General features: G+C 34.6%; 1 long non-coding RNA gene across 1 annotated transcript in view; it reads left to right on the forward strand.

Annotated features, from left to right (window-relative positions):
• The window catches only part of LOC128080200 (uncharacterized), a 132,916-nt gene that overhangs the window by 22,449 nt on the left and 85,061 nt on the right, over positions 1-25,406 (forward strand). The window contains exon 2 of the long non-coding RNA XR_008206541.1: positions 15,359-15,423. This is a non-coding gene — a long non-coding RNA (uncharacterized LOC128080200). The remainder of the gene's footprint in view (positions 1-15,358; positions 15,424-25,406) is intronic.

Here is a 25,406-nt window from a genome sequence, read left to right on the forward strand (position 1 = left end):
ATTCAGTTTAAATGGATGTTCATTGCGTTAGGAATTTCATAGGTTCTGATCTTTTCTTTAATAGATGTGAGTACATTTGGTTAGGCTCAGGTTTTGTTGCTGTGAGTCTTTTCTTTTTCTTGACAAAATGATCAATTTTCTTATCACCTAAGCATGCAGATCCATACCTTTCATTCTTTGTAAAACTAAGTATATTGTGGGATCAGATTCTGAACTCAATTCTGGAGTTACAGAGATTGCTTTTATCACTTATCAAATGGTCTAAGTGACCCCAAAGTTTCATTACAGAATCACAGAATGGCCAGGGTTGGAAGGGACCTCAAGGATCAAGAATCTCCAACCCCCTGCCACATGCAGGGCCACCAACCTCCTCATTTAATACTAGACCAGACTGCCCAGAGCCCCATCCAACCTGGCCTTGAACACCTCCATGGATGGGGCATCCATAATCTCCCCGGGCAGCCTGTTCCAGCACCTCACCACTCTCTCTGTAAAGAACTTAACAACCTTTGATGTACTGATCCACAGAGGATGTGTGAAGTGAGAGTATTCTTTGCTTGGTCCTCCTCTCCAATTCCACTTAAACAATGTTATCATATATAAAAACTTTGAACTGGCACTATCTGTGCAAACCATGGGTTTTTTGTATAAGCATCCTCAGGGTAACTAACGAGTGAATTTCTAACTGTAAACTGAAATCCCTAATCTGAATTTTTGTTTACTGTAAATGTATAGCATCTTCTGCTTAGTGATGATCTGTAAAAGCTTAGATGCACAGCTTTGTTTGTAGTCTTTCCTGGTGTAGTTAAAAAAAAAAAACAAACAAACTTACTAATTAACATTTATATTTAGATTTAATTCAACGTCTTATTTTTTTTTTTCCCCTCACACCACACAGACACTACAGGTCTTTTGCAAAAGAGAGCAACAACAGATGAGGGCTTTTAAGAGGACTCCCTTCACTTGCAGTCATCTGTCCCAGTGCAGCTGTATTAAGTGTCTGTTAAAAGGTAGTGGTGCCCCTCCAGAGTGAGTGTTTGTTCAAGCAAATGACATTACAGTAAACAAATTTAGCACTTCTTAACACAGAAAAATTTACTACTTGAGAATGTTATCACGTGTGTTTATGTAAAAGCTCTTAAAGAATATAATAAAAAAATGCTGCTTTTTAGATCTGCATTGATAAAAGTCTTGGCCCAAGTGTAGCTTGCAGAGCTGTAAGCAGAACCCATGGTGTTCTGTAACATCCAGAGAGCATCTCATACCTTTCTCACAAATTTTGGTTATGTGTTTTAAGTGAATTCGTATGCACAGTTTTGCATAAATAAGCTCACAGTACACATTTTGACTGTAATTGCAAAAACTTGTGTGGGGTTGCACTGAACTCTAAAATAAATAGATAATAAATGCGGAAAAAAAAACCACCAAGAGGGTAAATAATAATGACATAAATTATTTCTGTTCTTTGATTTCTTCTCTAGTAACTCCCTTTGACACAATGGGTAACACAAGAAGTAATACAGTTTTGTTCAGGGAAGACAATGTTTAAGGATCTTCCAGTGTTGCATTTCTGACAGGGCATTATTGCAGATTATCAGGAAGTTGGTAAGACTATTAAATATGGCTAAGTTTTCTATAGTTTGTTCCCACCTGTGTCACTGACTGCATGATATAGCTGTATATTTCTACAAATTCTTATAAATATGGTTTAAATTGCACAAAATCCCCACAAAAAAGTGATACTGGTGTTCCCTGTTTCAGAAATAAGTAAAAAAAGCCAACAAACCATTCAAAAAACCTCACTTTTATATTGACTTGTTTAAAAATTATATTTTTCTTGGGCTGGGTAAGGAGTTGGGAATGTATGTGTACAATGGTCTTGTTTTAATTATTTGACAAAGTTTTACCTATCACAGAACAATAAGGGAAAAAATAGGAGGGAGTTCTAATCAACTGAAGATAGTTTCTAACAACAGTCTTTACAAAAACTGTCACTATAACTCATCTTTAATAACATGCTATGTTAAGCTATATAGAAAGCTATCTATACCAATCTAATTTGATGATATTCTCCTACAAAGCAAGAACTGATTATGCCAAATGTGTTGGGATAGTTTTAGGATGTGAATCAATGCAGTTCTGTAAATTTTTTTCTTTTTCAGATCAGTCTGTTTATCTCTCAGGTATATTTTAATCACTTAAAGTAGGATTTTAAAGAATGTAATTGACATTGTGTCTTCATGGTACTATATATTCTATAAAATAGAATCTTTTTCTGTTGGCATGCCACACATTTTTGCATTAACAGAATTTTTACTGTGACACCACTATTTGTTAAACTGCTTCTCAAAGCTGGTTTCTTCTAAATTATATGAGCTTTGTTTTATATGAATTCATTTATGTCTGCCTGTAGTATATCAACGGGGAAGTTCACTTGATGTCATTCAATATAGGAAGTCAGTTTCTTAGGTTATAGCTTGGTTTTGATGCAATTACAAGGCATCTATCAATTGATACACTCATGTACTATGGACACAAATGTTGGTAATTTTTTTTTCTATATAATTTATATTCTCTATCTGAGGCTCAAGCTATTTGATTGAGCACTCATAGTAACTGCACTTGACAAATTCAGTTCAGGTAATTCTTTTCTGTTGCTCCTCATGTTCCAGTATTCTATCTATTATTGCAGGAAAAAGTATTCCCTTTTACTTAACAGCTACCGTAGGAATTATTTATTACATAAGTGGTGAAAGGAGAACTTCAGGCTTTGTCATGTTTGACATTCCACCCTGTATATGAGCATATGATTATGGCAGTCATGAAGTGTCTCAAGAAATTGAGAACTAGATTTTGCATCAAGCCTTCGAAGTATGAATGCTACTCATTCTTATTTGCTTTGGTAGTAATTCTTTCATTTATTCCAAGCTATTGTAGAAGTCTGTTCTAAACTTTCAAATTTTGCATGTTAACATGCACATTAACAATCTCATTTTCTAATAAGATTAATGCATTGTCACCACTAAGTTGAGTTCCTTCAAGTGGCCTCAAATGAAGTTTCTATCTACATGTCAGAAAAATGTTTGTGATGAGGGTGATGAATTTCTGATGACCTCTGTTAGAAAACCATCCAAAGGCACCCAGATTTAATTACTCACTGATTTGGGATCAGACTTTTGCGAAGATATGCTATTTTGCTATTTGTCAGCTGTATTTTATCTCTGATAAATTCAGAGTTCATATCAGTTTTAGGAATAAGCATTTGACAACAGAACACAAGGGAGAAAACAAATATATTCAAGTAAATCAATTAGATTGATTGAAAATTCCCAGGCTTTTACAATCAGATAAGCAGTGGAGTATCTGTAAGAATATTTGCTGGGCAGATAGTGAGGTGCTTTGTTTCTGTAGGGAGGCTTCCAATTTTGAAGAATGGAATTACTGCTGTACTTCATTTTTTATCTCAGTTCTAGTGAAGTTTTCCTCATTTAAGAACGTATTATGATTCATTGGCTGCAAGCTAGGTAGACAGTGCAATGTAGCTTTTCAGATTTCTAGGAGCAAATTCTAGGCAATGGTCTTGAAGTGTTTTAAGCATGATTCTCTAGAGTGTGAAAGCATATAGGTTTTACGGAGATGGTCTTTATGAAATATACATACCTGTACAAAGCCAATTGTAGTGATTTCCATTAAAAACAATCAATATTTCCTAAGGTTTTCTTTTACTTTAAAAGCTGGTTATTCCCTGTTTTGTGTACAGAAAATCAAACTTGCCAATGCAATAATCTCCTAACATTTATTGAACACTGGCCTCTTCTTGGGAGTAATCAGTGGAATAATTCCAGACAATTTCAATTTATCGAATAATTGTAAAGAAATTTAAGGGAGAAGCAGGTAGGATTTGATTCCTAGGTTCTGTTGACATTTCCTGATAAAGGTCTGTCTATAATAAGCAAACATTTATCAAACGATGCAGCTCCTAATATAACTTAAAGGAGAGGACCATATGGTGTTTCTGTAATCAGTCTTTACTGGGACTTCGGATATAACTAGATGACTTCCTATCAATTTATCATTGCTGATAACAGATATCCTATTGCATCAAACAACTGACAAATGATTTTGTTTCAGCGTTGAGGTTGGTGTCTTGGTAATTCATCAGACTTAAGTACTGCTGTCATTAGTTACATTTCCATGAAAAAGCAGACCTAATGCTATATTTTAAAATGCTGAGGCTGGTTGAGTATTCAAAAAACAAAAACAAAACAAACAAACAAAAAAACCCAAAACAAAAAAACCCAAAACAAAAAAACCCAGCTTCTTTAAGGTATTTTGTTAAGATGTTTCCCATCCCAATGACTTTCAGATGGTGTAGCTAAATGTGTCCTTGGTACTAATAACTTAAAAATGTGTACTTGGATTTCTGCAGAAACATTTTCAATATCTCATTTCAAGTAAAATTACTCTTTAAACTACTTAAAAGTACATTAACGTGGCTAACAACTCTTTTTCTTAAAAGTATTTAAACTGTACTCGCACACCTTGCGTAATAATAAATGTAGCAAGGTACACTTCAGAAAAACAACTTGTAAATAAAGAACTGAGGCCAGCAAAACAAATTAAACAATTAGATTTGGGAATAAAATGATGCAATTGAGCTAGCTGCCTTTGATTATTAGGGACAAACAATCCAGTGTTCATTGTGGTTAAGTGAATCTTTCACCTAATTCAGTGGCAAAGTTGATAGAAGTGAGTAGAAAAACTGAAAAAGTAAACGGGATGTATCTATTCCATGTATGCATTATAGTAAGTTGGTGTAATAAAGATTAGTAATAAAGGAAAAATAGAAGACAAGGTTGAGTCTTTTTGTTAATTACTCTTTATGAGTAGCATAACAAGGTTAATAAGTGTTAGGAGCTAATATAATATCTTTTAAAACAGAGTCTTTGCATTTATTTCAGAAAGTTTAGAAATGTTGCTGTTGTAGGAACAAAGACTGGAAGTTCTTCTCCAGGAAACAGGCAGTAATTCAAAAAATGGAGAGCAAGCTGCTGTAATAAGAAAAAGAGAAAAAACTAGCAAGTAACATTTAAAAAAAAAAAAAAATCAACAGATGCATTGTACTTCAGGAATGTTATGCAGTGCATCATATGTCACAAAATATTTCTTAGCAGTCATTCAAACTGATAAAGCACAGTAAAGTGCTATTTGGTAGGAGTGAATTCAGTAGCCTGAAGTGTAAGTGGTGAAGTTATAAAATATATGATTGTGCTACAATACTTAGAAGTAGAATGTAATGGAAACTGAAAAAAACAGGAATACTAAAACCAGAGAAAAATAATACTATAGGTTTCTATTTTTCAGATTTATATCTCAGAAAGCTTGTTTTTTTTTTTCCAGACATTGCTTTAGTTCTTGTTAAAAAGCAATCTTCACTCCTTCACTTGGTATATAAAGTGCAGTCTTTTAACAATGTAACATCTATGTATATGAGATTTTTTGCAAATTTGATGCAGCATTTTGCCTGCTTAGTCGTGGTAGTAGTAATAAAAAGATGTTGTAAATCTAGAAGTTGTTTATCAGGCTTGTATTATAAATGATACATGAAAATTGTAGTATCTTGGAAATCAAAGAAGAACTTTTTGAAAACCAACTCCTCAACCTGAGAGGTAAAGTCTAGGATAGGAATAGCTTCCTCCTTGGTGCAAATGGTTACAACTTTGCAAGCAAAGAAAGCAACTCAATCTTCAGGAGAGCATGGAAGCTGCTAGATACACCAAGTCACTTTTGATCAAATGTGCTATCCATTTCAGAAATGGATATCCAACTCACTGTGGATCACATGTTAAAATCCTCAAAAGATTCTAGAGGAAGGCACCAAGGCTGATAAATGGTGCTGGAGGGCATGTCCTGTGAGGAGAGGCTGAGGACACTTGCATTGCTCAGCCTGGAGAAGAGGAGGCCAAGAAGTGCCCTTACTGCTCTCTGAGTAGAGAGGGCAGGGAAAGTGATGGTCTCTGCTCCTGGGATCTGATGGTAGGATGGGAATTGCACAAAGATGTGCCAAGAGGGATTTAAACTGTACATTAGGAAACATTTGTTTACCATGATGGTGGTCGAACACTAGAACAAGTTTCCCATTGGAGTAGTTGATACCTCATGCCTACCAGTGCTCAAGAGGTGTTTGAATAATGCCTTCATTTATGTGCTTTAGACTTTTGTTAGCTTTGAAGGTGTCAGGCACTTGGACTGGCTGAACACTGAAGGTTCCTTCCAACAAAGCTCTTGTATTCTGAACCTAAAAGTGGTATAACTAATCATTTGAGAGAAGAGGCCTTTACTTTCTTTTTATGTTTTCCTTGCTCTTTTTCTTTTGGACTTGTGTAGCATTCTGAGTGCATGTCAGACTACCCAAGGCTCCCAATAGCTGCTTCATTCAAATGGATTTATAAGAAGTCGCCTTATGCTCTTCCAAATAGAACTTGTAGAAATATGGGCTTGTCATTGACTAAGAAAATAATTCTCAGTTCTTTCGATGCGTTGGAGGCTCTATGTCTAAACTTCTAATTTTTTCTATTTACTGTAAAGTTTTACACTTTGAGATGCTTCTTGCTAGAAAATTAAATTAAAGATATGAAACTATTATTACAGTACTGTACAGGAGTGCTAATAACATGAAGCATGTAATTCTTAGGGGAAAAATTCCAACATAGTAGGTGATTAGGGTGGTATTACTGTCTGGCAAATAAAAATTACTGCAAACTGAACAGGAGCATGTAGGGATATTGTGGTGAATTATAAACACATTTGGCACTTGGGTGAATTTCTTTCTATGGCACTGTTATTTCAAATGCTGTAATTAAAATTGGACAAACTTTTGAATTAATGTATCTGAGACTTTCCTTCCCAAATGCATTCTCTGAAATCTTCCTCTGCCCTTATTTTTTTATATGGGACAGGTTGAAAGTAAAGAATGGTCATGAAGTCCTGGGACTTAATTCTTTGGCTACTAGGCAGAAAGCCAAGGTCAAAATTAGTACTATTGCATAAGACTTTCTAACAATAATAATTATTGAATGTTGACCAAATATAACAAGGCTGGAAAAGATTTTGAATTCAGCAATTTTGACTGTTTCAAAATAGTATCTGCATAGATGTTATGTGGATTGTGAAAGTCAAGACAACTCTAAATGAGTTTCATGCGTGCTTTATACTTTTTCAGTAAAGGAATTAAACCCAGGTTTGTGATACAATTGATAAGTAACAGAGAAGCATGTTTTAAGTGATGGCAATAGATGTAAAGGAAGAAAGGTTTGCTTTCTTGGTGTTCCAAAGGAACAGGGCAGTCAGATTGCTCTGGCTATGTTTCTTTGCACAGGCTGCACTGATTTACCTGTTGTAGGGAGCCTTCTTTGGCAGGGGGTTGGGCTTGATGATCTCTGGAAGTCACTTCCAACCCCTACAATTCTGTGATCCTGTGATAGTGCGGAGCCCAGTTCCCCTTGGGAAATGCCTGCTGCCTTGCTTGGAACTGCTGCGTGAGCACTGATGCTCTTGGAGATTGAGAAAAGAGAGAGAACTGTCTGAGAGGAACTGGCAGAAATTGGCTCAAGATAGTTTAGCTGAGTGGCAAACCTTCTCTTTTGTAAGGGGAAACTGTAGGAACAAGTAAAAGAAAAGATTCAAGAGAGCAAAGCCATGTGCTAAACTTTTAGGTACTTGCATGGAGTTAAGGCGTATTTCTTTAAGGAGTTGGTACCATGTAAGAGAAAAATAGGAAGGACTTCCTAGAAACTGACTTGTTCCATACTGTTTTGCTATGTATGTCTTATGTAAGAACTCAGTATATTTTCTTTGCTTTACTGTCCTCATCGCAATAAGTAAAATGGGTCTCCAAAGCCTCTTAAAATTCAACATCAGTATACTGTTTCTTTGAAAGCTTCTCTTGCTATATTATTTCATTTTTTTTCTTCTATGTGAGGCCTGCAAAGTCAATCTTGAAGCATGTTCCTTCTGCAGTGCCTTCAATAGAGCTAAGCTCTGTTTTTTTATTTTTTTATTTTTTAGTGCATGAATTGAGTAACTGATAGCAAAAGCATGAACCCTTGATTACTGTAAGGAGATGATTAATTTAGCTTCCTGATGGTTTAAAGTATCAGTTTAGCTTCTCTAACTGTATGATGATCAAATGGCATTCCCCAAATGGTCTTATATTGACTGACAAAATGTTGATTTCCCCAAGGCTGTTTTGACTAAATTTATGGCTTAACTGTGACAGAGAAGACTTTATATTTACATTGAATTTATGTTTGTGTTACAATTGCCCTTCTTCTATTTCTTTGGGACTGACAGAAACAGCCTGTTTCTTTTACAGAACTGGTGAAGGTTTTTCCCATCTATCCCTTTTCTTTTGCACTGACCTTCTTGAATAAGGACAGAATATTTTGTAAACTAAGGATGAGGGAGGATACAATGGTATTAACTGTACGTTCTGCCTGTACTTTCTTAATAGTAGGTATTAGTTTTAAGTTAGATTTTGTTGAGTTCTTAAGAATGTGATTTTATCTAGAAAAATGAGCACCCCTCAGATAAGCTAAAGATAATTACAAGACATCTACAAACATGCTAATGCATATTAAATGACTGTTATTAATGCATCGTTATTTGAAGTTGTTTATACTTAGAAGCACATTAGTACACTAGGCAGCATGAAAAGTGATTTTCTTGTTCTGTTCTGCCTCAAAAAATTGTAGCAAAATTTTCTACCTATTTTAGGTTGTCTTTCCAGGCTACAATGAAACATTCCCACAGAACATCATTTTCTTTTTGATGAATAATTTTGTCTAGTTCTCTGTGTCTTGTTTTCATTTGATTTTCAGCATAGTATTGTTATTCTTTTATGCAAAAGCTCAAACTGTAAAGATTACAATATATTTCCAGTTTACAATATATTCCAATATATTTCCAGTATACATTCTTCTTGAGATTTCAATATGAACGTCTCATTTTATCTGTTTTTCATGCTCTGGCTGTGGTGCTTTTGGTTTTCTTTTGGACACATCACTGTCCTTGATAACTTCATCAATAGTGAATAGCTCAGTGAATATTCATGTATTCTTTAAAGAATGTTTTTATCTGGTTCTAAGGTTACATGATATGCTAAAGACATTTTCCTGTTAAACAGGGATCCTTTGAAATGCAAAGTTAGATTAGTTGTGGTAACTTTCTGTTTTCTTTTAACCACTTAAAACTTGCGTCTCCAACATTTTGGCTTTCCAGGACCATGTTGTGTGAAGACAAATTGTCTTGGAACATATATACATTAACTGTATTATATTTTTTATAATGAAGTTGATAACAAAATTTATTTCATGTTTTGTATTAAAACCAAAAAAGGCAACAAAAACAAAAAGCTATTGGGATATTTGGCTGTTTCTTAAAACTAATACATCAATCTCATGTGATGGAAGTTACTGAGTTCAAGGTGTCTATTGCATTTTTGAAGTTTTTCTCTTCCTGTACTTTTTCCTTGAAAATAGATGTTCACAAATGCACATACTTCCCAAAGGAAATGACATGAATAAGGTGTGATTGTGAAGTGAGAGATATTTTCCTTTGGTAAGACAGGTCTTACAGAAGTCTGGTAAAGAAATACAACTGAATTATGAGTTGAATATCTGATTGCAACTCTGTACATTTTTTTGGGAAAATTCAGAGGTCAGCTGCAAATGAAGTCTCAAATAGAACAAAAAAAATTGATTTCTTGGCAAACGTGAAACATATTCCCAAATTTCTTGAATAGAACAGGCTGCACATCTTTTACTGTTCACAAAAATGCATGAAATTATTTGCCATAACTTGAGCTTGCCATTAAGTTCCTTTGTTAATGCAGTTATGGCTTGGAATGTAAAGTAAGTTGATTCTTAACTTTGAAGACACCTTTAATTCATTTAAATCTAATTCAATAAAAATGCTAAAGTTTGTGAGTCAGATTTCATCTTCATGTTCTGACACAAATTTTTCTGATTCCATGAATGATTTGATTTAAATTTATACATACTAAAATTGCTTTTGCATTTTACCCCTTCTTTGCAACCTTGCTTCAGAAAAGTAAATGATATCCCTGTAATTATTGTCCGTATTTTAAGGAACTCCTGGAATTGGTGATGATTCTGTCCCTTGGACTTCATGAAATTCACAGCTTTGATTTGCATGATGATGTGAATTTTTAAAGCATTTTCTGGTAACTTGTATTGATGTACAATACAGTGATATTTCATCAAACTTGAATTGCTAGCAGCAATAGCATCATCTATTAATTTTAAGTCCCTTTTTTTAATCATTCCTCAATGGGGATGCTATCAGTAGCTATATCTGGTATGTTGACAGAGGTTTAAAAATGTTGCTTTAATGTAATTTTTACTGCTTGATACAAAACAAGAGATTTAGTTGTCTCTTTCAGTGGCACCAATTCATTATCAATACCTCTAATAAAAATGGCAGGCTGAGCCATATCTATAGCATCAGTACTTTCATCTGTCACCACAGCATAAAATTTGACAGCAGCTTTACTCTCCAAATTTCTTTTGATATTTTTTTCCTAATTCTTGCACTTACTGGGTTATAGTCTGGTGACCACTGTTTTTTAGAAAAATATTGTTTTTTAAATCAGGACAAATTATGCTTGCCATACTCTCCATATATTGCATAATAAACTCACCACTTTTGACTTTTCTTGCAATCAAAGTTGTTACCGCATAAGTAGATTTTATAATTAAACCCACTTGAGTAGTAACTTAAAAAAAAAAAAAACAAAACTTTCTTGAGATGAGACTTCTCACTTCCATTGTTTCGTCTTTATCGAACTTTCCTTGATATATGTTCAATCTGGCTCATGTTTTTGCATTTAATTTTCAAAATGAAATCTTTGAAAACCGATTTCCTTCCTTACAGATCAAGCATAGTGCTATATTGTCTCCACAAAAATTACTCATATGTTCATTTTTGTTGAAAGCTCTTCCTTCATTCACATTTTTTTTTTTTTTTTCTTTGAGATGACATCAAGTAGGCTGAAATATTGGCAATCACTGCAGTTTTACTCACCAAGTGGCACAGGCACCAGTAACATGTAAGACAAGTGGGTTTCAGTTTCACTGTGTGTGGTGGGCATGAGAAGTGGAGTTATTGCTGCACTTTGCCCTCTCCTTTTCCTGGGGAATAGCACACTTATATTGTGATTGTTGCTGAGTGATGGATTCAAGGACCACTTTGCTGTCACCTTCAAGCATTGCAGGAGACCTGGGCAGTGTCCTGATTTATAGGTAAAGTAAACCTTTCGGTGTGCTAAGTTCCACTATCATTTTACATTGTAATTGCTCATAACGCAGATTGTCACACAAATGAAGATATTTATTTGATTAAAAATCTTTTCTAGAAGGTCTATGAAGAGATGGAAGAACAAATGCAATTTAGGATGGAGAAGTTGTGCTATCATGCATCTTCTCAGACGCTATCTACATGCGTCACACCAGCAATTGTAGGCACCAGGGGATTTAATTAGCAAGCCTTTTAGAAGTCCTCCTGCAGATGGAAGTAGATTTAAAATTTGTCTACAAAATTTATGTTTTTCTTAGTAAGGAGATAGTCTTGCCAGTTGTCTTACCTTAAACTGTCTGTCTTTTTAACTGGGGATGCTGGTACCCCTTGATTATGTTAAATGCCATCTTTTGTCTCTGAAAAAAAAACAATTATCGCTGTAGTTAACTCAGTATGAACTTGAATCTTTCAGTAGCAGGGTCTCTACTGATGAACTTTGCAAACATACAAACCAAGATGTTCTGAACATGTCTGATACATAATAATAAATGGTTATGCAGTTAAACAGTTCCTCATAGATTTTTAGTTGTTCTTCAGGTCAAGCACAATCATATTCAGGAAGTCTTGAGTGTATGGCATGTTTTTACCCTTAAGATCTTAGCAATAGCTATCACTGAAACATGTGGACCTCATTATGATTATTTACCTTGTAGTTCCAATTAAAAAATTACTTAGCCTTTTTACTCTTACTCTAGCTTATGCACTCCTAACACAGAAGAACAGTGAGTAATATACAGCATTCAGAATCAATATTAACTTTTCTGTTAGATTTGAATTAGATTGTATGTGTAGGTAATAATAAACTTTGAGCATTTGAATGGTCATAAGGTTTTAACTGCATGATTCAGAATAAAGTTACAACTATTTTGGAACATATGATCTTTTGTAAGGGCCTTCTTCTATAGAAAAGATGGTTATTGAGGACATGGAATTAATTCCTTTGGTGGTTCAGTTATAAGCAGAGTGCCTAGAATAAATGAGCTTGCATTTAGAGCAGTGAATTTTGTCCACTTCTTATAACGCTTGATTGATTTTATTATATTTATCAAATTAGCGGAAATTGATTAGTTGTCTTCTGTTTCAGAGAACTACCAGAAAATATTTGCATTATTAGCATGAGGGGGGAAAAATCTTATTGGTCTGTCAGGAAGTATGAATGACTTTGTAATCATAGTAGAGAAAGGGAGAAAATTTTTTTTCGTATTAATCTTGGTTTAAATATATTTACAGGTAGCAAACCTGCTGAATGATTAAACTACCTTATTAGCACAGTTTACTTAAGGATAAATTACTCCAGTCACTGCAAGTACTCAAATTTTAAAAAGAAACAATTTACACTTCTGTAATTTTTAAGTAAGTAGAATAGTGGTAGATAAAGGCAGATACTGGAAGATTTCACATACATAGGCTGTAAGGAATGAATCTGAGCTCTGTCGTGTTTATCTGGAAAACAGTTCCTTAGTACTTCCAAGGAAGGTAAAAAGTGAGCAAAAAAGCCAACCTTGTAAGCAGAACCTTTTCTGCCATGTTCTGCAGGCTGGTCTCTAAGCCAGGACAGATAGAATTAGAGAATGAGACTGCTTCATGCTTCTTGTAGATCAGTAGTGATGTATTTGGGTTTACTTGAAATGGAATGAACTTATTCCTGTTTTTTGTCAGCTTAATCATCAATGAAAATATTCAGCATTTACTCACTGCCATTCATGTACAACTCACGTGGCATACCCTGGGTTTAACTTAAACTGATCTCATTGTGTACTTATAAAGTGAAAACTATTATTCCTAATCTCTTCTCAAAGTGTAAATGAAAGAGATAAGGATCCCTTGGAAGAGTGTAATGATACTGGTTATTTAGACCACGCATCCAGGTTTCAACAGTTAATTTTCAATTATCCCCACTGGTGGCACTAATTGTATAGTGAGTGTGAGACCATGTGCAGTGCTATTAATGATACAGCTGCATGAGCACAGTGAGGGTACTCAAATAATGCATTTCCTGAAGAAAAAAAATTGAAATAGCGACCAGTAATAATTTGTAACTTTTGCAAGCGCTTAGTGATTAAAATCTAAACAGCTAATGATGAAGAAAATCCTAAAATGAAAAAATAATGCTGTGCTGTTTCTATAGGAGAACAAAAAACACAATGAACTGAAGGTTAACTTGAAACATTTTTGCCTGTTTTATAATTCTTTTGAACTGTTTGGATTACATACCTTCGAAATGCAGCCTGACACACCTGAAATGTAACCAGTTAGATTTAGTCTTTTCTCCCACTGGAATCATGAAGTACAGAATATTGTTTCTTGAGACAAAAGACTGTCCATATTAAGAGGTGCAATTTAATGAAGAAGTTCAGAGTCACAAAATTGCTCAGGTTGGAAAAGACCTTAAAGATCATCAAGTCTCCAACCTCAGAATTTGAGAATGAATGATGCTTATGACATACAGAGAATTCATTTCTAATATCTCGTGAATGGTTGACTGTAGACTTGATACTTCTTGCTTATACATATGCTTTATGGTACTCATAGTGGCAGTTTTTTGCTTTTCTGTCTTTTTCTTGCTGTGGCAGCTATACTGTGAGCTTTGACGCTTGAGGAAAAATAAATGACCAGATACAATGGAATGATTTTTAACGGTATACTGGGAGCAATGGAACATCTGGGCTAAAAGTGTTTGGACTGCTGTTGCTGAATTATTTAAATCTAATTGAGAAATACAAGTCTTACAGCCACCTTCTTATAGTAGGAAACTGAATTTGATACTTTTGGAAATGATTTTCAAATTAAAATGCTTAACAACTTAATTTGGTATTGGGATCATTCAGTTTAGGTTAACTAATTTTGCAGCAGCTGGTGATGGGGTGGGGATCTGATGTCCCTGCATACAGGTTTCCAAACTATGGGGCCACCTGAGAGCATCTGATGAAGGCCTTCATCCATCTTTGCAGATAAAAAGAGATCAAGAGAAACAAAGTAGCCTGTAGTTGTCTAACAGAGAAAAAAAGACTGCAGGTTGCCCAGAGCATTACTCTGCTTGTGCTAAACTGGAGGTTTCTGGGAGCTTGGAGCAATTTGTGATGCTGGGACCTCTAGCTTAGTCATGGGATTAGTGAATAATGAAGACATGAAAAATAGCACAGTGAGTAAAATTTTGTCTACAGCATGTAATAGAAATAGGTATCTATTTCAGATATCCTCTAGAGAATGCTGCAGCAGAAAAACCTGGAGAACGTAATTTTTCTGTCCTTACTGGAAGAGAACATTTTCAATAGGAAGAGGAAAATCTTGTGGTTGTCTGAAACAGTCTGACTGTGGAACAAGAAACCATTTCCATTATTGAAATAGACCTTATCCTGATGTACAGGTTTGAAGACAGAAGCATAAGAACCAAGAAGTGTTAGGTCTGAATGGCTGCTAGTGTTCTATGCATTTGTTTTTAGATGGTTAATTGTACTCTGAATGCATAGTCATGTAGAAATCACCTGGTCAGATTACTTAGAAACTCTATGGACTGAATTCACTTCGAAAATAATTTTTGATTTAGATCATTGTTAGTGTATCTTTTCCTAAATATTTCACGTTTATGTCCTAAGTTGTTTTCTTTTCAGCCAACTTCAGGAGATCAACAGTTTTGTTGCTGGATTTCATATTTGATTTGTTTATTGCATGTGTAGATCAATAAGGTGAATATCAATAATAATGAATATTTTCCTCTGATTTTATTGATCTTTCCAGATATCTAAAGTTGGTATGTGAAAGCGGGTAAAGAGTTTGACTTAGATAAGAAGTATTACAGAGCTTTTGTTCTATACTTAATTCACTCCACTGACTTACATTTTGACTTCTTATGCTCATGAGTGGCCATTTATTGACCATTTATTGGTTGATATTCATTAATTTGGAAAGTAGGATTTAGATTTTTATATCCAAAGATTGTATAGCATTAGTGAGTAAATGCACATTTTTTTTTCTCTTATAGCATGCAAACGTATTTAACAGCGTGACTGAGTTGCAGAAAGAGATGAGCAAGAGGAAGATTTCAGGGTAAGTTATATTCCTTGTATGTCTGTTGACTGATTCAGCCAAATGTTGCTCTATGTGCACTGTGCAAGGTATCCTCTCTGAGCTATGGAAGGTTTCTTTCTGTTCCTCTGTCTACTGAGGACACAGTGTCTGGGATTTTGCCTGCTCCTTGACTTTCATTAGAAGGGTCTAAGACTTTCTGGACTGCTGCTTGTAGCTAAAATTTAAGCACCTTAAAAAAAAAAAAAAAAAAATGTAGTTGATTACTCAGATCTCTCATACAAGATAAAAGCAGGGAAAATGTAGTTGCAGTCCTAAATGCGTGCTTATGACATAATGCTTTACAGAACTTGAAGTCTGGAAAACAAGTCACACTTCAAATTATTTTGTTTGTATGAGGAAATGTGCTGCAGTTTCAGATCTGGAATGTAATTTATTAATTTCCACCTCCCCTGCACCATTTACAGTGTAGTCATAATTCTAATGCTAAATTGTATTTAGGGTGGAATTACTGTCAATATCATTAATTTCTTCATATAACTAACATGATTTGGACTAATTTTAATGTAAATAGCAGGCCTAAGTCTAAGTTCTTGCCAATAAGCTTCAGTTATGTATTGCTGGAATGGTTACTGCCAGTGGAAATGTCTGAGACAGTGCAGTTAACATCAGAAGAGGGGCTGTGTGAAGCAATAAAAATTAGCATAAAAAAATTGAAATGTATGAGACTGCAATTACTGTAACATCATAACATGGAGACATTGCAGTTGACATTGTAATGGCTTACATGTCAAAGGAATAAGTCAGTGAAACAACTTGAATAAATGAATAAAGCACTTTAATGGCACGTTATTGGTTGACCCAAGAATTATAATATTTTAGTGGTACTGCATCTACAGTCAGCTATTAAAAATGCTATAAGGTATGTCTGCTGTGTTAGTTTCTGTTTCTGTGTTTAGTGATTGGGATGTTGTCAGCTATTTTTGTTCAATTCATTATAAAGGGGAAAACATTTTAAGGATAAACACTTTTTTCTTACTCATGTTTTTTTTCTTTATTCTGAAATGTTTTGATCAACTGAAACTAAAAGTATTAAAAAAGAAAAGATTTAATTAGAAGAATTTCACCTACTAATATAGACCTGAAAATGAATCAAATACAAAAAAGACAAAACATACAGAAAAACAACCTAATGCAACCTACTCTGCTACTTGCTCCACTTCTGTATCACAGTGAGAATGCAGGAAAATGATTCTGGGTTATAGATGGAAAACTCTTGTGATACACCATTACATACAATATTTTTTCAATTGTTCATGCCACAACAGTTTCAGAAAGGGTTGCTTTACCTAACTTGCATGGGGTTGCTGTGTGTGTGTGTGTGGGGGGGGGGGGGGGGGGGGGGGAAGTTAATTAAAAAAACTGTTTGAAGAGTTGCATGTAAGTTTATTGAAAAAGAAGGGCTGCGGTTACATTCCATCAGTATGGTGCTATAGCTTCTATCACAGAAGATCATATTTCACTTTGTTAAATTAGTATGATTGCTATGAGATTTCTACTATACAAGTTAAGGGAAATCTCCATCAGCTGACATTGTTTTTCAGTGGGAGTTGTTACAAGGTAAAAGCTCAGGAATATCTGAAAGATGATAAGGCAGATAGAAACAGCTACTTGTAGATTGGTCACGTTGCACCTATTCTAAACAAAAGAATAAGAAACCTCATGAGGAATTCAATTTATAAGAACTGAAGGGTAGCAATATGATATCAAGAAGTCATTGAAAAAATGACACATTTGCTTAATAAAGTTACATGCATGAGATAATAAAATCAGATAAGATATTGTAGTATCACATAGCATTTTGCTAATAACATTTTAGAAACCAATATAATTGCATCTGATGTTAAATGATGAAGAATTAGCTATTTTACAGCTTTCATAAAGTTAGTGTCAATGACAAAATATCACTGAGCTCCAAAGAAAGTCAGATACCATGACTTTTTTTACTTGTATCTTCTATCACTCATCAAAAAAATGCATGTAAATAACCTCTAACTTAAAAGTTTTAAGACTGTAGGTTGTATGTGTAGAGCAACAGACAATCTCTCTAAAAGACCTCTGAAAGAGAACAGAATAGAGCAATCATGGTGTAACAAGGCTCCAGAGTAAGCAGCTCAATCTGATCTTTTTGGTGGCAACCCTACCCATGGCAGGGGGTTGGAACTAGATAATCTTGAAGGTCCCCTTCAAGCTAAGTCATTCTGTAATTAATTCAGTTAACTGCAAAATTAGTAAATGATAGATGTGTTGCTTACAACGTAAAAGAAGAATAAAGCAGGTGATAGAGAGCTCTTTGGTTATGACTGACAAATCAGTATTTATTAGTTTGAGTAGCTTGTTTCAGCTGGAAAAACTCAACCTTTTAAACTGTGTAATTTTTGAAAACAGGCAGTAGTTAACATGCAAAATCAGAGAAGGAGGGAGGGAATAAAGGAAGACAAAAATAACAGGAGGAAGGAGGGAGCGAAGAATAAAAACTAACAGATCAGAAGAGATTTGCCTTTGAGGCTTTCTAGACAGGGCTTGGATTCTTTTCTGAAATATTTATTGTATTTGAAAGGAAAGTTATTTTCTGAAATTATGTTTACTTGCAATATGCCAAGGTGCTGTGATCTATATGTGACTAGGCTACAAATAATCTGGTGATGCTGTCAGCTCTGAAACTGTAGAAGTTCTGGTGGTAGTTGTGTCCTCTCACTCAACTGCTGTCTAAATTCAGGTGCACATATGGACTGCTTGATCTATCTGCCAAAGAGAGAAAACACTAGCAGTAGGTTCAGTAGGTGCAAACTCTTTCCCCTGTTGAGATTGTTGTTACATTTTTTCAGAACTTCACTAATTTGGAATATGCTGATTCTTTACTTTGATCAGTTCTTTGTCAATACCTGTGCAACCTTCTGTGGCTGAACTGGATCAGCATATAGACTACTGGTTTCTGTCTTGCCTCTTGTCTTTCCTAAAAGACCGTGACCCCGAGTCTGCCCATTGCCAGATAAAGTTCTGTAGGGCTGTTGTACACTGCAACAGTTTTTCTGCTTGTAGAGATGATCACTGAGGTTGCAAAAGCTGGAGAAATGGACTTGATCCTCAAATCCTGGGCAAGTGGAGCAACACTGCTGTCAGTCTGTTGCATTTCCTGTACAGAATGGTTGCTTAGTTTAGGAAGAAAATGCAAAAATTGCAGGCTGTTACTGATCTATGAAATTGTTCTTTAAGAATGTATTAGAATTTCATTTGAAGGAAATACGCTTCTGTCAGAAAGCTGAATGCTTGCTGATCAAGATATGAATTTTCTGTAAAATAAAATGAGAAATTTGTGTTCCTTAATTCTAATGTCCCAGATTCTTGTGTGTATGTTTATGTAGCTGCTGGAGAAATCCACAGGAGCTTGGTCTAGTTTGTGAGGTTTGGTGGCCCTGCCTGTGGCAGAGAGGGTTGGAGATTAATGATCCTTGAGGTCTCTTCAAACCTGGGCTGTTCTGTGATTTAGGTGTTTAAGTGACTCTAACAAGTGTACTCATAAAGATCTTCACTAAAACACTTTAAATAGGGGGTGGCTTTTCTATTGAGTCTGGTGCAAATTGAATTAGAACCCAACAGTGAAAGCCTACCTTAAATATTAATGGAAAAAAAAACAAACACTGAATTTAAATGTTTGAAATGGCAGACTGTCTTTTTTTTCTTTATTTGTGGTTACCTGAAGCCTTCTTCTAGCAATGTGTAATTAAAGTTTTTATAACATTGAAAACACCTGATGCAAACTGATCCAACTTATTTGTTACATGTTTACTTCTCCAGTCTAAAGGCTATAAAACTCCAAAGCAGGAAATTTTGCCCAGACCTTAAGCAATTGTTTTGGCATCTGGTGAATTAGAAAGGGCAACTGTTTTTATTATTGTTATGCAGATGGAGACAGTGGGCAAATGAGGGGAAATCAGGAGGGGCTGAGACATACTACGTGTTTAGCCATGTGTCTCTGTGGGTATTCAACTGGAATTGTGTATTTCAGATACTTTCAACAGTCTTTCTTCTCTTTATCTCATCTGGACCTTACCTAATTCAGACGAAAGCAAACAGGATGCCTTGATGACTGCTTCCTTAGTTTCATGCTGTGGTGCTTTGATACCATTCAGCACAACATTGGATAAGGTGCATGAAGACAGCTGTGTCAGAGAGGGCATCAGCAGGGCAGGATCTGGAGTCTTAAGCTTCCTGATAACTCCAGACTTCTGTCTATGTCTCAAACTAAAATTTGTTACAAGTGTCTTATAAACTCTCAATTAGTATTAAATTCCAGATTTCTCAGCACAGCATGCAGGGTATAATATACATACAGGGAATAAAGTTTTGCTTTTGAAAAATAAATAGTAGTTATTGAATGAAAACTAACATTTACCTGAACTACACAGTCTGAGTGGATCAATGTCGTTTCAATTTTCTATTTTAAATCTCCTTGCTCATCTACATTCTGTATTTGCTTTGTAGTTGAGATTCTTTGCGATTCTAAGCTTTTAGTGGCTTGCCTCAAAGTGTGCATGTAACTTAACCATTACAGTTTTGACACGGGAATGTTTTAATACCTGAATGTTAAACAGATGGATTTAAAAAAAAAAAAACCAAACCTCTATGCTATAGGGTTAATCAGAGCAAACGGAGAAAAATCAGACTCCTACCTCAGAGGAAACTTATTGTTCACACTTGTAGTGAACAAAGGCACAAAAAATGCACCAGCTTAAGATTTTTATATTTACAGCCAGGAAATGGTCTGTAAATAATTACACCACCTTAGTTACCATGTGTTGTTCATTATCTCTTACTGAGTTTGTGTCATAATGTCTGAGTTAAATAATGTGGAGATGAATGCTCAGTGCCTACAAGTTCTTTACCAGTGTTCTATTTTTGAATTGTATGACATACTGATCAAAGCCAAGTAGCTGAGACTGAATTAAGTCATATCATTTTTTTTTTCCAAAACTGCTGAATAATTTAGATTTCATGTGGAGTGCCCCCTAAATTCAATTTTTTTCTCATGAATTAAAGAAAGAAGTGGCTTCCTAAAGTTTATCTCAACCTGTCTCTCCTGGTCCTGTATTTCTTTAGGAGACAAGAACAGGAGCGAACAGGGAAGTGAGAAGGATGGTGTTAAATGTTTTAACTCGGTGAATATGTTGAGTATGAAGCTATGATTTCACTTACAATTGATAAACCCCACCACAATGAACACACAATGAAATACAGAATTCCTTACTCCATTGTCCACAGCTGCTGTAGAACAGTGATTGGCAAATGGGGCATGGGAGGCTTTAATTAAACTTACATGTGAAGCCTCTGCTCTAAATCAGTGCCAAGTGCTTCAGCTCTGGGTATTGCTTGAATTTCTGAAGTACAGCTCTCTCTTACTCAAACTAAATTGAAGGCAGAGAATCATTAATCTCAGTAAACATTGCATACGTCTTTTTAGAGATCATAGCTGATAGTGAAGTTAAAAATTCTCACCAAAGGTTTTCCTTAATTGTCTGTCAAAGTGCAAATTTCTTGTAGACAGTACATGAATGTATGCTCATGATATTTCTGCACTGCAGTGTACTAATTATGTGGATACGCTTTGCTCTTTCCTTCCTCTCTTACGACAATGATCAAACAGCAATTTCAGCTCTACAGACTTGAATTAAATAGGATGTGAATCAATGCTCAGAATTTAAACCTAATGTTATAAATTCATCTGCAAGATTTGGAAAGGAAATTTCACTTGATTTTTTTTTTTTTTTAAACTTAATTAAAAAAAATACAACTTTCATTTTCTGTAAATTGTAGGCTGAGTAAGTGGGAAATAATTTGGCCCATGTAGGATATATAGCTTAAGTGAAATTCGACTGTTCTGGATATCAGACCATATTGCTACCTTAAAACTGCCTCGAGTTCTGCATGTTTCTTTAAAAATAACTAAGTGCCTTGGTGCCTTTTTGCTCAAGAAAAACTGATTTTTATTGAATGCTAAGATTTGTTTTCCTGCAAAATGTAAGGAAGTGTTAAGGAAACATTAAAAAACTTTTTCAAAGCTTAAAAAAAACCAAAACAAAACAAAACAAAAAAACAAAAAAAAAACCACAAAAGAACTAGTTGTTGAATATCACTTATATAAAAGTATTTAATGCTTTTTAAGAATGTTTGCATTTTGAATTTGCAGGAATTATAAGATTGAGAAATTCTCTGCTATTACAAAATGAAAATAAAAGTATATTCTCAGAGAAAGAAACTATACGTTTTTATTCTCCCTGTTGTTCTGTGTGCTGTTTGTCATAGAATTGTGTATCAACTATTTTTTTTTTTCTTTAGTAGTGTTTCAGGTAACTGATGACATAAATTTGAAGCTGATGTTCCAATCAGAATTCATATTTGGAAAAATCTTTAAGCATCTTTAAATTGAAAGAAGAGTATATTGATAATAATTTATTATTATTTAGTTAATCTGGAAACAAACAGTTTTCTGCCCTAAGTAAAAAATAATTAATTAAAAAAAAACCCTCTTCCCAATTATTTGTGGGAAAAAGTTTTTGTTTTGTGTCACATGCTTTTCTTTGTGTCCAGCATCTCTAAGGCTTTCCTTAAAGCTGCATCCTGACATTTAAAAGAGAACTGAGCAGTTTCAAACATAAACTGATACTCTTCAGTGAGAAAGGCAGTAGGTAAAGGACACTGGGTAAAAGAACAGTTGAACAGACTACCCAGGATAGAGAATTAAGGTTTCTGTATATTCTGCCATGAACCGAGTAGAGAAACCAGACTATAGATGAGCGTGATAGAAGTAGATTTGCAGTAAAAGATCAAAATATAAGAGACTGAAGTAGGATGTAGTAACCATTCAGTAGATTTTTTTGATGACATTTACTTAAACTTGTTTTGATGCTATTATTATTTTTTGAGTGTCGTTGATAAGGAAACTGAAAACAGAAAAAAAAAATATGTTAAGTAATTTTATAGCAAAAAAAATATCATTTATCACTCTAAAAGCTGAGATTGTGAATGTTAAATTTTTTTTTCTTAAATGTGTATTTAGTGCAGTTTGGATCTGGAGGCAAACTCATTTATGTTTGGTGGATTTGGTGAGGCAGTATGGTTGGCCCAGGTTTCTGAAAGAATAACATGGAGGAATCTGAGCCTATTAAGCCCTCCTGTACAATAAGTGTCTCAAGTGCAGAGCCAGAGAAATTATTGTTTTGATATACAGAAACCGGGACTTTTAACTGGGCTTGTGGCAAAGTTTTCTCAATGTGGAACTAATACAGCATGAACCAGAATGTTACACAAGAATGATGCTAGAGAAATAATGCACTTTCTGGATAAATGTTTATGCCTTCTTGGAGAAGGAATAAAATGAATCAAATAACCAGTGATATTCACTCAGGGTCAAAATTCTTCAAAAATGATGTTCTCTTTTTTTTGGTCTATTTTAAATAATTACATCTTTTAAAAGTTAAGATGATTTTCAACCACAAAAATAGTTTTGAAACAAAATTAGAGCTTTCAATAATAAACTTCTGGAATGCAGCATTTGGGTACTTTTAGATGAAACATCTCCTTTAGAAAAATACCTGAATTGCTTTTGACCTTTCAAAAATGTTCTTCCATCTACCATTTTCTCTAACAGCATTAACAAAACACATATCTAAAAACCCATGCTCTTTAGCTTTGAAAGCCAGTGACAACAGCTTCAGAAATCCAGAGTCCAATAGGAAAGGAAAATGACATAGAGATCAGCATCTTGAATTCTGTGTTTTTTAGTGTTTTGTTTTTTTTTTTTCTTTCCTGTTTATGTGTTGGTCCCATATCCTTATTTTGGCTTAACCATAGCTTAGTATGGTCTAGGATGAGGGTTTGTTTGCTGCTTCTTGAAGAAAGCCAGGCAAGTCATGTTATAGCATGGGTCTCTTTGGTGAAGAGCTTCAGTGATTAAAGGGAGCTAGTATCACCATCCTCTCAGCTCTTTCCAAGCAGAGCACTTGTAATGTATAGTAGTAATGTATAGTAGTGGTTTGTTTCTCAACTCAATTTTTTCCAAATGGGAAAATTTTTTTGTGTGGGTGTATCATTCTAGAATAGTTGGGGCTATTGAAAGAAAAATCCCTCCCATCAGTTGCGTCTCACTCCAAAATTCTATCACAATCTTCTGGTTTCTTTCACTCCTTTATTATACTTTGGCTTTGGAGTCTGATGTGTACGCAGACTGATCTCAAAAAGACTTCTTAGGTGTTACAAAGTTTATAGACAGAAGTTTTACAGAACTTCATAATTATGTAATAGATTGTGTTTTTCTATATAGGTATGTCATTACAAGGTCTGTGCTATAGATATTCCAATTGAAAATATAGAGTAGGTTGTTATTCAGCTGATTGCATTATACTAATTTCAAACAACAGTGTTGTATTTTGATTCTGTCTATCTAATCAGGGGAGAAGATATTCAGTGAAAACAACTTGTTAAAGATTCAGATAAAATTTACCAAAAACTATGAAGTAGAAGCGAATTAAAAATTTGGACACATTCTTTGAGGAAAACAAATGTTGTCAAATTTGGAATATTTTAAGAAGATATTTTCTTTTTGAAATATCAACTTCAAAATAGGAATAAAAAAAGAGGAAAAAGATGTTTTAAACCCATTCAGATTTGTTGGTGTGGTTTCAGAGGACGGTTATAGTTTTATTTTTCAGAGTGAACCTTTATTTTTGACATCTTTTGAAATGATTACAGCAATTGAGTAGCATTCAAATGAGTCATTTCTACCGGCGCATACTGGAGAAGTGGGTTTGTGGTAAATTTCGAATTTATTCTAGAATCAGACTTTGGGCATGATAGAATTGTTCCAGTTAAGTTTTAATATATTGAAAGGGATTAGCTTTAATTATGAAGGTGTAGAAAGTTTTAAAGAGGCTTACTTCCCAAATGCCCTGGATCAAAAGGAGGTTTTGAATAACTGGATGTAGTTGGCCATCACTTCTACCATGCAGTTGAATGCTTTCATCCTTCTTCCTCCTGTAAAGAGAAAGTGCCTTTTCTGAAACTAGGTATGCGTTTTCACCTCCTGAAAACTAGTTTTGACCAAAATGCCATCATTAAATCCAAACTTGCAGTGATGCTGAAGTTGACAAAACCTGGCAGCTATATTTCACTGATGCAGTCACCAGCTTTCACTGAAAGAATAGTGCTTTAGCTACTATTAAAAGCAAAGTGTTCATTTTTACTATTTTTTCAAACTAAGACATTTTATTCTTTAATGCTGTAGTGTTCTTTCTTTTACTGCAACATCTGTATTTTAAGTTAACTTCAGGTGAAGTAGGGAATCTTTGCATTAAGCACTGTATGAGTGCAGTATGAAAAAATATGGCTTTGCAGAAGGCCATGTATTTTCCACATAATTCAGTGGGATTAAGAATATGTTAATACTAAGATAATGATACGAAGAACTATTTCACTTAAATGGGTTGCAGTGGAAAAGGTTTATGTGGTTTGCACAGAATTGCATAGCATGCTAGGTGCCAAATTGGGTCTTATCTAGATCTTTCAGTTTTCAAACGAGTGCACCTTGTTGCTCAGCTTCTAACTCTGCCTTGCTGCTCTGTTGAACTTCTGCAACACACCTCATTACTAGGCTACAATGCCTTCCACAGTTTGTAAAGTCTCCAGAAGTGTAGAAACAAGGAATTGTTGGGATAACTGTATTGTGGTTTTTTTTTTTTTTTTAATTGATGCCACAGTTCTGCTCTATTGTACTTTGCAGTCATCTATTGCAGTAAGTGAACTGTTCTGTTATTCTACAGAACTCAATCAGAAAGAATGGAGGAAACGCTGTTACTGAAAGTGGTGACAGATTGCAATGTTATAAGGTAGTTCTCTAATGAGAGCATATGAGGACAAATTTTGTTTTCAGTTTATTTGTAGGAAAAAAA

This window comes from Tympanuchus pallidicinctus, unplaced genomic scaffold, assembly GCF_026119805.1.
Source record: "Tympanuchus pallidicinctus isolate F22 unplaced genomic scaffold, pur_lepc_1.0 scaffold2, whole genome shotgun sequence".
Taxonomy (NCBI): domain Eukaryota; kingdom Metazoa; phylum Chordata; class Aves; order Galliformes; family Phasianidae; genus Tympanuchus; species Tympanuchus pallidicinctus.